This window comes from Miniopterus natalensis, chromosome 7, assembly GCF_054644295.1.
Source record: "Miniopterus natalensis isolate mMinNat1 chromosome 7, mMinNat1.hap1, whole genome shotgun sequence".
Lineage (NCBI taxonomy): Eukaryota > Metazoa > Chordata > Mammalia > Chiroptera > Miniopteridae > Miniopterus > Miniopterus natalensis.
In genome coordinates, this window is record NC_142087.1 from 63271189 (window position 1) to 63282547 (window position 11359).

Sequence of the window (11359 nt, forward strand, 5' to 3'; positions counted from 1 at the left end):
GAGTAAAGGCATTTCCATAAGCCAGGGGTACTCACATCTGAGTGTGCATCAGCATCACCTGGAGGACTTTCACAGGCCCCCAGACCTGGTCCCCAGAGTTGGGGATTCTGCACATCTGAAGCAGGGCCTGACATTGCATTTCTAACAAGCTCCCAGGTGACACTGGAAGGCTGCTGGTCTGAGGACCACGCAGAACCACTGCATGAAGAGAATGAAATCACAGTATTACGATGTCATTTCTCTCCAGCATCAAGGGATTTAAAAATTCATACTGAGGCAAAAAACAAAAATAAAACAACAACAAAAAACACCCCATCCTTAGAGGTTTCTTCCTTGGGGTTTTCTGCACACAACCTTCTGTTTCAATAGAACCTGCAACTCCTCAGGGTGAATGCTCTGAATCAGGGCTGATGGGTGCCTGATAGTGGTTATGGGGAGTTTAAGAGAAGCAAAGCTCCCTCAGGCTGAGGGCTGCTCACCAAGGAGGGCACGGGCCTCATCACAAAGCAGCTGGTGTCTCTGTTCTGAGGCATAATAAAGTAATACCTGAGGCTTCTCTCCAATGGGAGGAAAGCAAACCTGGTTCCCTGTCCTTTATACTTGACTTCTCTTGCAGGATCAGCAGAGCAGAGGAGGGCTTCAGCCATACAAGGCAGTTTTCCAAGCTTCAGAAGCCAAGCATCCAGGGAGAAAGAGTCTGCCGGCTCCAGTATGGCAGTGATCCCTACAGACTCTTGCCAGCTGCCCGGTATACCCGGAGACCAGCATGGGGATCACTGTGCTGGAGCTGCACTGGAAGCATGTTCCAAAGACCTGTGAGAACTTTGCTGAGTTGACTCACTGAGGTTACTACAAGGGCACCAAATTCCACAGAATCATGGAAGACTTCATGATCCAAGGAGGTAGTGACCTGACAGGGACAGGTCAAAGTGCAACTATGTAAAGCAAGCAATTTGAAGATGAAGTCCATCCAGACTTGAAATTCACAGGGGCTGGAATTTTTGCAATGGACAATGCAGGGCAAAACACCAACAACAGCAAGTTCTCTGTGACCCTACCTCCCACCCAGTGGTTTGATGGCCAACACACCATTTTTGGCCATGTGTGCCAGGGTTTAGAAATGGTGAATCAAACCATTAGGTATGGTGGAAACACTCCCAGGACTGCCCTATGGACAATGTGAAGATCATCAAAGCATACCCTTCTGGGTAGTCCTGCTACTCTCTTGGGCATACCAGATCTTTTAGACGACCCAGTGAACAGGCTTCCAGATGAACTAGAATGATACATAACTTTGAATTTCATTTTGGCTTTGCAAATCATGGAGCGAAGGAGGCCTGGGGTCTTGGGTGAGTTAGAGATGGAAGTGTGTGTGTGTGTGTGTGTGTGTGTGTGTGTGTGTGTGTGTGTGTGTTTTAAGATTTTTTAATTGATTTTTAGAGAGAGGGGAAGGCAGAGAGGGAGAAAGAAACATCAATGTGTAAGCGAAACATCAATTGGTAATTAAGCCCACAACCCAGGCATGAACCGTGACCAGGAATCGAACCAGCAACCCCTCTGTGCATGGGACAATACCCAACCAACTGAGCCACACCAGCCAGGGTGGAAGTGTATTTTAACAGGATGCTTCTTTTCACTTCTCCCTGAGCCTAGGTTGACAGAGCATTTGCAGAAATGACCACACATGATCATATACAGGTTACTGCTCACTGCAGGTGACCCATACTGCTCCTTCTTGTGTGTATTTGTTCTGATACACTTGGAACAAAATGAAACCAACTCCGTCATTTTGCAGTGTCCAACCAAACTTCTTTCTGTGGAGAATTATATTCTGGCCTACACTGCAGTCTTTGGTGGCTGACAGCCACAGAGTTCAAAACCAAGTAGTGTATGTCTGTCAGCCCTCTGAACTCTGTGCATGCCCTATTTCAGTATCCTGCATTTGCTCTTCTTGGGAATGTCTGCATCTCTCTCTATATTTTCCGTCAAAACCAGAACATCAACAGGGCTGTTTCTGACACTTACACATCTCACGCAAAGCCACACTGGATTTTTGCCAAATGAAAACCGCATCCAACAATCAAGTTTCTAAGATGGTGTCAAGTGGGGAATGGTAAAGCATAACGACCAAGAAATGAATTGATTAAAAGGAAGCAGAAACATTGACCACTTTCCCCTGCAGGAAGGAGTAGAAATCTATAGTAAGTATAAGGACAGATGATAAGTTCTCCTTAAAAAGCAGTATTCTCACCCGGCCGGGCGTGGCTCAGCGGTTGAGCATCGACCTAGGATCCAGGAGATCGCGATTCGATTTCCAGTCAGGGCACGTACCCAGGTTGCGGGCTCGCTCCCCAGTTGAGGGCGTGCAGGAGGGAGCCGATCAATGACTCTCATCATTGATGTTTCTCTCTCTCTCTCCCTCTTCTCTCTGAAATAAATAAAGATATATTTATATATATATAAAAGCAGTATTCTCATCTCTGGCAGGCATGGCTCAGTAGTTAGAGCATCAGCCTGCGCACTGGAGAGTCTCGGGTTCAATTCCCGGTCAAGGGCACGTACCTGGGTTGCAGGTTTGATCCCCACACCCGGTCAGGTCACATGTGGGAGACAACCAATCGATGTTTCTCTCTCTCCGCTCTCTTTCTCTCCCTCTCTCCCGTCACTTCCATTCTCTCTAAAAGTCAATGGGAAAAATATCCTCACATCTCATATGAGGATGAAAAAAAAGCAGTGTTCTCATAAAGGACAAGTACCACTTAAAATTTTTTTTAAACCTAAGACTTTAGAGAAACTAAGAAATTTTATATGTTTAGTGTGTTTTTTTTAATCTTTTTTAGGGGGGCCGGTGATGAGAGCAAGGAAGCGAATACCTATGTAATACATAAAAACTTCTTAAATAAAATGCCATTGATGGTTAAGAAAACAAAAAAGAATCCAAGCATCTAGCCTTGTCACTTCTTAGTGACACATCTAGAATGTAATGTCATGGAAGGCTCTCAAGTAGGACAAAGTAAACAGGAGCTGAGTGCTCTGCACCGGAGATTCAGCATGTGGTTAGACACACACACATAAGGCTTCACCTCTGGTTCTCCACCTCTGCTAGCAAACACCACCCTGCCCTCCCCACCCCCCCACCCCACCTCCCCGCGTCCCCATCACAAGATTAAAGCTGTGATCTAGTTCAGTCTCACAGGTTGTCAGGCTTATCTTGATCTTTGCTGCAGGAAAAGCATTTCTCACAGTTGGCTGGACCTCCTATGTTAGAGTCCCCTGGGTGCTTGTTATAAACTCCAGGCCTTCAGGCCTTCCTATAATTATTGGATCTGAATCACAGGTTGCACAAGGCCTGCACACCACATGTTTTTACTAGGTGCCTGGTGATGCTACACACATGCTGGTATCTAAAAACCTCTGCACTGGAAAGGAAATAACCCCAGAATTGGCATACTCTGTTAACCTGAGCCCATGCATGGGGAGAGGCCCTGATGTCAGAGGAGCAGCTGAGGCCAGGGTAAGTGAGAGGGAGCATCAGGGTCTTTGCAGAGTACAAGGAATTGAAGGCATATGTTTGTGAAGCGCATTGAATTTCATTCAGAATCTTCTGAAATCTAGCTGAACAGAAGTCCTACAACTAAGGATATAAAGAAGCCACATAGAGACTGGTTGAAACTCAAATAGGCTGGTCCCACACCCATGTATGGGGGTTAAATATTGAAAAGGATATCTCAGCTGCAAAGGTCCCAGCCCCACACCAGGCCCCCCTGCCCAGGGTTCCAGTGCCAGGAAGAGAAGTCCCTGTAACTTTTGGCAGTGAAAAACAGTGGGAATTGTGGCTGAGGGAGACAGAGGCTGCTTGAGTCCTAGGCAGTTCCTCTTAAAGGGCCCACACACAGACTTACTCCAACTCACTCCCTCTGAGCTCTAGCACTGGGGCAGCAGCTCGAAAGGCTCCAGGGACATACAGGGAAGAACTGAGTTGTCTGGCTTCAGAGTGAGAACTGGAGGGTCAGCTTTCTCCCAGACAGAAGTGCTAGCAGAGGCCATTGTTCCTTTGCTGAGACCTCCCCACACAGATCCAGCAGACAGGCACCATATCTGATCTCCATCAACCTGGCTATCACTGTTCACCTTGCCCTGGTGATTCCCTGAAACCCTGCCCCATGCAACTGGCCAACCCATTTTCCAGCTACTTTTCCATAAATGGCATGTCTTGGCTCATGCTTCAGATTTTTCTAAAATCTCTCAAACAAGCAGCATCTGGCCTAGGCATGCCCCATACCTCTTGCTAAGCGGCCCCAGGGCTGCCACTAGTGGCAGCTAGCTTTGGTTTGCAGTTTGGCCTCTTCCAGACACAAGGAGCAGCCATCTGCAGGTTGTTTCGTAGTTCATACTGGGTGGCTCTGGGCAGGGCACAGGCAGAGGCTGACCTTGGCCTGTACCTCCCAGGAGACCCCAGAGCCAGCGCACCTGGTAGACAGTTTCAGATCACGTCAAAACACCACCCAACCACTTCCATGAGCAACACACTCAAGAAGCAGCCAGCTTGGGTGACCAGGAAGGCTGACTAGGCCCTACAGAATACCTACTACATAAGGCCACCCTACCAAGAACAGGAGATGAAGCAGCTCTACACAAGACATAAAAACAAATACAGGGAGGTGGCTAAAATGAGGAGACAAAGAAACATATTCCAAATGAAAGAACAGACCAAAACTCCAGAAAAAGAACTAAACAAAAAGGAGGCAAGCAATCTACCAGATGCAGAGTTCAAAACACTGGTTAGAAGGATGCTCATTGAACTTAGGGGAAAAGTAGATGAACTCAGTGAGAACTTCAGCAAAGATAGGAAACATAAAAATGGAGATAGACAACAAAAAAGCAGTCAGAAATGAAGAATACATTGACTGGAATGAAGAGTACTTTACAGGGATTCAAAAATTGAGTAGATGAAGCTGAGGATCAAATAGGTGACTTGGAAGATAAGAAGGCAGAAACCATGCAATCAAAATGCAAAAAGAAAATAGAATTTAAAAAATGAGGATAGTATAAGGAGCCTCTGGGACAACAACAAGCATACCAACATTCACAGCATGGGGGTACTAGAAGGAGAAGAGAGAGCACAAGGAATTGAAAACCTATTTGAAGAAATAATGACTGAAACTTTCCTAACCTGGTGAAGAAAATAGATATGCAAGCCCAGGAAGCACAGAGAGTCCCAAACAACATGAACCCAAAGAGGCCCACACCAAGACACATTGTAATTAAAAGGCCAAAGGTTAAAGACAAAGAGATAATTTTAAAAGCAGCAAAAGAAAAGCACTTAGTTACCTACAAGGGAGCTTCTATAAGACTGTCAGCTGCTTTCTCAACAGAAACTTTGCAGGCCAGAAGGGAGTGTCAAGAAATAGTCAAAGTGATGAAAAGCAAGGACCTCCTCCTAATTTTTTTCTGGTAGGTTGCCCTAGTCATCACAGGTGCATAGTTTAGTGTGACTGAGGCTGGGAGACCACCTGGCCACATTAAGCCAAAGGCTTGGCTCTGCTTATAGTTTCATATATCCCTGTGCACATTCTTCAAAGAATTCTTCTTCCTGCAGGTAGTGCTTCCTGAGTGTGCCAATGCCCTGTCCTCCTATTCTTACCACCCTTTGACCCTAGAGCTTAGCTTCCTTGCAGCATTGTGGTTCTGCCTGGTCTTCCTGATCAAACATGGATTTGGGGTGACTTAGAAGACTGTTTGGGGTTTTGTGCTAACTCCCAGGTGCTTTTGCAAATTTAAATCCTTCTGACTCAAAATATCAGATTTATGGTCAATAATCCTTTTACTTACTGAAGCCAAAGGGTATACTAGAAAGATCAAAATTAAAAACCACTTTGATATTGTCTATAAAATGAGGGGAAGAAACTATTCAGTTTCTAACAGTCCTTTCAACCCTGAACCTGTTGGTGATTATAATAATAATAACAGCACCATTTATGAGACACTTGTATGTGCTAGATACTATATTTAGCACTTTGTATATACTGCAGGACAAGTTTCTCTAGCTGACCTCTGTTTAACCAACTTGCCAGTTTCCAGGCCCTCTGTGAACTGTACCAACCAATGTTGTGGCTGACAGCACTTACTCCCAACTGCTGCTGCACTAGTCTTTGTACGCTTATCAAGAATCTGTTTATGACAGCTGGACTTGTTACTTTAATTGTGAAATTTAAGTAGTATAGAAACTCATGAAATATAAGAATACAAAGAAAATTGTTTCTCTGAAAGCAAGGTCAAATGTTTTGGAAAGATTCAACAATGGGAAGCTGTTAAAAAAATTGCTATTTAATGAGGTGTGGGCACTAAAAGTTTGGAAAAAGTCTTAATAATCTGGAATGACTATTGGAATTAGAATGATTCTGCAGACAGTGACTTTACAAGCATCTTCCCAGACATCTTTATGTTCTCACTACATTGAAAGAAACCACAGCTAGAACTCATAGATGAAGTATGTGTGTGGCTTGTGCAAGAAAGTCAACTCAAAAAACACCAACTAGTGGATCCATATACAAAGAAAAGGCCATGGCCCTACATTAAAGATTGGGAAATTCTATATTTTAAGGTAAAATAACATATTTGAGGTAAGCATCATCTTTTATAATTCTCTGTTTTAACCAACTTCTTCCATTAACTCTAAAATCCAATCCCAATCTCTCAAATAAAAGGCCTTTTCTGTATTTCATTCAATCTTCACAATAATCTTGAGATTATTATGCCCATTTAATTATGCCCATTTTAGAGAAGGAGAATAGGAGCTTAGAGTAATATAAACAACTCACCTAAAGACAAATAGCAAGTAGTGGCTGAGTGGAGTCCCAGACTCCAAAGTCTATACATTCCATCACCATATTCTAGGACATATCCAATCTTAGACAGCGTCCTGTGCTAACATACTACAGAGACACTTCTGTTTGAAGCATCAGTATTTTCCCTGCAGTCCCCTCCATCTGGAAGTTCTTAGCTGACTTAATATAATGATCTACAATCCATGTATTGATCATAGGTGGATTGATAAATATTGGATTGGCATAGCTTGTGAAAAGAAAAACAGGGTGGGGGTGCTACACGGCCCACATCACCCGCTTCAGTTTTACAAAGAGAACATTAACTTGCTCAGATATCAGTGACCAGAATGACAGTCCAAAAAAGACTGGGGAGCTCCAGTGAAGCGTGGCATCTTCCTGCTGCAGTCTAAGCTGTCCCTTACCTGCCGCTGTCACGTGGTGAGGTGCTGGCACCTGTAGTTGTGTAGCTGGTGTTCCCAGGGTGGTAGCCAGGTGGGATGACTCGGCTCAATTTTCCCAGCCCTGAATTCCTAACACAAGAAGGAGGGAAATGAGAAGGTGAAGCAGGGTCTGTTCAGGATAACGGGTCAGCACAGAGTGTTGGAAAGCGAAGAAGAAAAAAATCAAAATTTAGATGGTACTGGGGTCGGGGAGGGAATTGTTCTCTGATACGGACAAGGTTGTTCTAGGTGGGCACAAGCATCATTTATGCCTTTTACTTCCCCAAACTGTGCTAAGGTGTTTTTCCTGCTCCTCCTTGCTGTGTTTTTCCCCTTTGTCTTCCCTGCTTCCAGGTCTCACCCGCACTTTCTAAAGAAAGGACTGCAATTCTGAGGCTCTTCTGCACCAAATGAAATGGCTCTGCCCAGTACGGTTCCCCGACGCTGGCACTAGATGGCGGCATCAATCAATGGACGGGTTCCAGGCAGCCTCAGCACAAAGCCGCAGCTGGCCTGCTCCCTTCCTTAATCCTGTTAGAGCTGCGTTTAATCCAAGGATGGGACACTGTGTTCCAGGCGCAGCCTCTTCATGACTGATTGGTACACAAACCACGATTGCTTTAACTGTTGATGCCCCTTCCTGCTCAACAAACACCACAGGTCCTGAAAGGACTGATTTTAACTCTCAACAATTTAAATGATTTATTGGTAAAATAAAACAAACCAAAAACCTGTATGTAACAGGCAGAATTAGGGAGCCTCCTTCCCCCCATAATTCCTTCTTTTCTGGACTGTCCAACCAGGTACGTAAATCCATTTATTAATAATTACTTATTGTCTGGCCCTGTTTTGGATAAAGTGGGTAATATGTCCTAAAAAGGAAAAAAAAAGTTACATTTTCAAAGTTCTAGAAGCATATTGTTATGCTAATAGATCATATTTATTAAATGTTTCTATGTGCCAAACATTGGAGTATATATTACATAGCCTATCTTGTTTGATTCTTACAACAAACCTGAGGTAGTATTCTTATTATGATCTCCATTTTAATAATGGGGAAACTGAGACACAGAGAGATGACCTTGCCAAAGGCCATGATTTAAGTCATGGCAGAGTTAGGATTCATCCACAGGCAGGCTAATGTCAGAGCTTAGACTCTTAGCCACAATGCTATGCCGTGGGCAAGTTTGGGAAATCTACCTTGGAGATAAGCGGACAAGTACATCAGAAGGGAAGGTTGAAAGAAAAACGTGAACAGAAAGAAAATCGATGCTCCTGAGAAAACAAGACTGAGGCTAAACCAATACCCTCTTTGGGCCGGGTCCACAAGGACACCCTTGGTGACCTCTGTGAATGCAATTTCAACGGCGATGGAGAAAGGAAGCTAGCAAATCTAAGGGGCTATGTCACAGGTGGAAATTGAGATGTCTTGCTGCAAAAGGAAAGCAATAAATAGACTCAAAGAGACAGCAAGGTCAAGCAAAGGCACTTCAGTTTTCTTGTGTGCCTTTTCCAATAGAATAAAGCTTGGGCATGTCTGAAAACCGTCGCAAGGGAGACCTAAGATGTGGCGGTGCAGGCAGCGAAGAGTGAACTAGGAAGAGGCCAAGGGCCGGATCAAGGGGCCTGGGAAGGAGTTAGCACTGGAGAGGACGAAACTGGGAGACCACCACAGAGACAGAGATACATCCACAGAAAATGAGAAGGACAAGCAAGCTCAAGTTATCAAATTAGCTTTAATCTTTTCAGTAAAACCAGAGGTGAGTTATCTGCCAAGAGTGGGAATAACATGAACCCCCATGAAACTGCCCAGACCATCAAAGGTACGCATATCTGAAAAGCCACTACATCTCTGAAAGATGTCACCTTACAGAAGCAATGCATGCCACTCCATTGTTACACCAGTGGGGTGCCCAACCCAAAGAGCGGAGCAGGACACAAGGTCGATGGCCTCAAAGGAGTGCTGAGTCTTTGCTGAACTTGTTTTAAAATGCAGAGTAAGGCTAAGCTTAAGAGTTTAGATGTCAATGCTCAGGTCATTGAGCTCATCCAGGTGAACAAAGCCGCCAAGATGCGCCTCCAGACTTCTAGAGCTCCGGATCTGATTAACCCCTAATGAACCCCTCTGGCCACATGGAGATGATCCTTACTGAAAAAGAGCAGATCATTGCCCAGAAGAAAAAGATATCCCAGAAGAAATTAAACAAACAAAAATGTATGGCCTGGGAATAAATTCAGCATAAAATAAATGCAAATAAAAGTTGTTTTTTAAAGTTCAAGCTTAAACACCTTTACTACCTGAGACATTAATTACTCCCACACCATCACTAGTACCCCTACTTCCAAAAAATAATCATAAACTTATGTACACATTTTCAGCCTAACTGGTTAAGTCTATAGAATCAATGTACTGCGTTGGACTACAATGTTCAACAGAATCAGTTGAAACCAGAAAATGCTCTGTGCAGTCTTACCCGAGCTAGGCAATGGGGAGTGGGGCCCGCTGCCTCCTGCCTCAGAGCCCATCCCGATGAGAGGCGCATGAGACTGATCCCAGGAACATCGCCGTCCTTTATCCAAGCTGGGCGGGTTGTAAGCTGCGATTTGTCCTTGAAGATGAAACAGAACAGATGAGCAGTTCATCACAGGAGGAAACACCATAATTGAGACCTTCTCAGGCTATCTGCCCCTGATAATTGCTACGGAAACATTACAGACCGTTCCTTTTTTCCAACTCAGGACTCTCGCGTTAGTTTCCCATTTCTCCAAGGGCCCAGTGGAAACACTACACGTGCTCTACTGCTAAACAGAACCGCATCAACCCCACAGGCTTGGCCCTGTGTCGTTTTGTTCCTGCTTTTAACATCCCAAAGCATTCTTGTGCTGTTTGGTCATTTTGTCTTCCCCATCTTGGGGGGGTGGTGCTCTCATGCCTCTTTGACAGGTAGGGAAACTGAGGGGCAAGCAGAGTGATGGAGGTCTGGCTTACAGTCTCAAGGTGAGTTGATGAGACTGGGGTCTGCTTTCTCTCCCACTTTGACCAGCCAGAGTCTTTCTGTGGACTCTGTCACCCACCTCTAAAGGCCATACTTGCCCTAGCTGGTTTGGCTCAGTGGTTAGAGCATTGGCCCACGGACTCAAGGGTCCCAGGCTCGATTCCAGCCACGGCAGTTAGCACGGTTGCAGGCTCATTCTCGGCTCTGGTTGGGGCGTGTGCAGGAGGCAACCAGTCGATGTGTCTCTCTCACGTTGATGTTTCTCTCCCTCTCTCTCTCTCTCTCCCTTCCACTCTCTGAAAAGCAATGGAAAAAAATATCCTTATGTGAGGATTTAAAAAATAATAATAAAATAAAATAAAGGCCATACTTATTCCCTGTGGCCTTCCTTTCTCCCACCCCTTTTATCTTTTCTCACCTTGGTTTTTTTTTTGTTGTTGTTTTTTTACTTCTTTTTTTTTTTTACTTGTTTTATTTTTTTACTGTTTTCCTCTCGGTGCCTCCCCCCACCATCCTCATCTCCATTTAAGTTTGTTGCGTATGTTGCATAACATGCTCCTTCATCCCATCTAAGCAGTAGGAGACAGGTTAAATAAATAAATTGGGGTACCTTCATGCAGTGAATGCTAGAGGGCATTATAAAGAGAGTACAGTAGATGTGCTGATACAAAGAGAGGTTCAAGGTATATTATTAAGTGAAAAAAGCAAAGTGCAGAGGAGAATATATTATAACTCAATGGCTATAAACTTTTAAAAAGAACTATATGCTGAGATAGCCAATTTATTTTTGCCCCTGAAAAGACACTTAAATCATTAAAAGGAGTTTCCTATAAGGAAAGTAACTGGCCAACTAAGGAAGCTTTGAGTTCAAATATAAACATTTATGTATTGTTTGAATTTTTGTATCAAAAGCATCTACTGCTTGCAATTTAAAAAATCAACAGGGATTACCAAAGTACAAAGTTCTAGGTCTTTGTTTTTCTTACATTTTGAAGCATAAAGAAAAAAAAATATTTTTAATTGCTGTGCATATCCCCCCACAGAATACATTTAAAAATTGACAGTAGGGTTTTTTTTTGTTCTGTTTTGTTTTGTT

General features: G+C 44.0%; 1 pseudogene; it reads left to right on the plus strand.

Moving 5' to 3' along the window:
* Positions 1 to 711: 711 nt before the first annotated feature.
* LOC107546675 (peptidyl-prolyl cis-trans isomerase-like 1 pseudogene) lies at positions 712 to 1212 on the plus strand (annotated as a pseudogene).
* The last annotated feature ends 10147 nt before the right edge of the window (positions 1213 to 11359 follow it).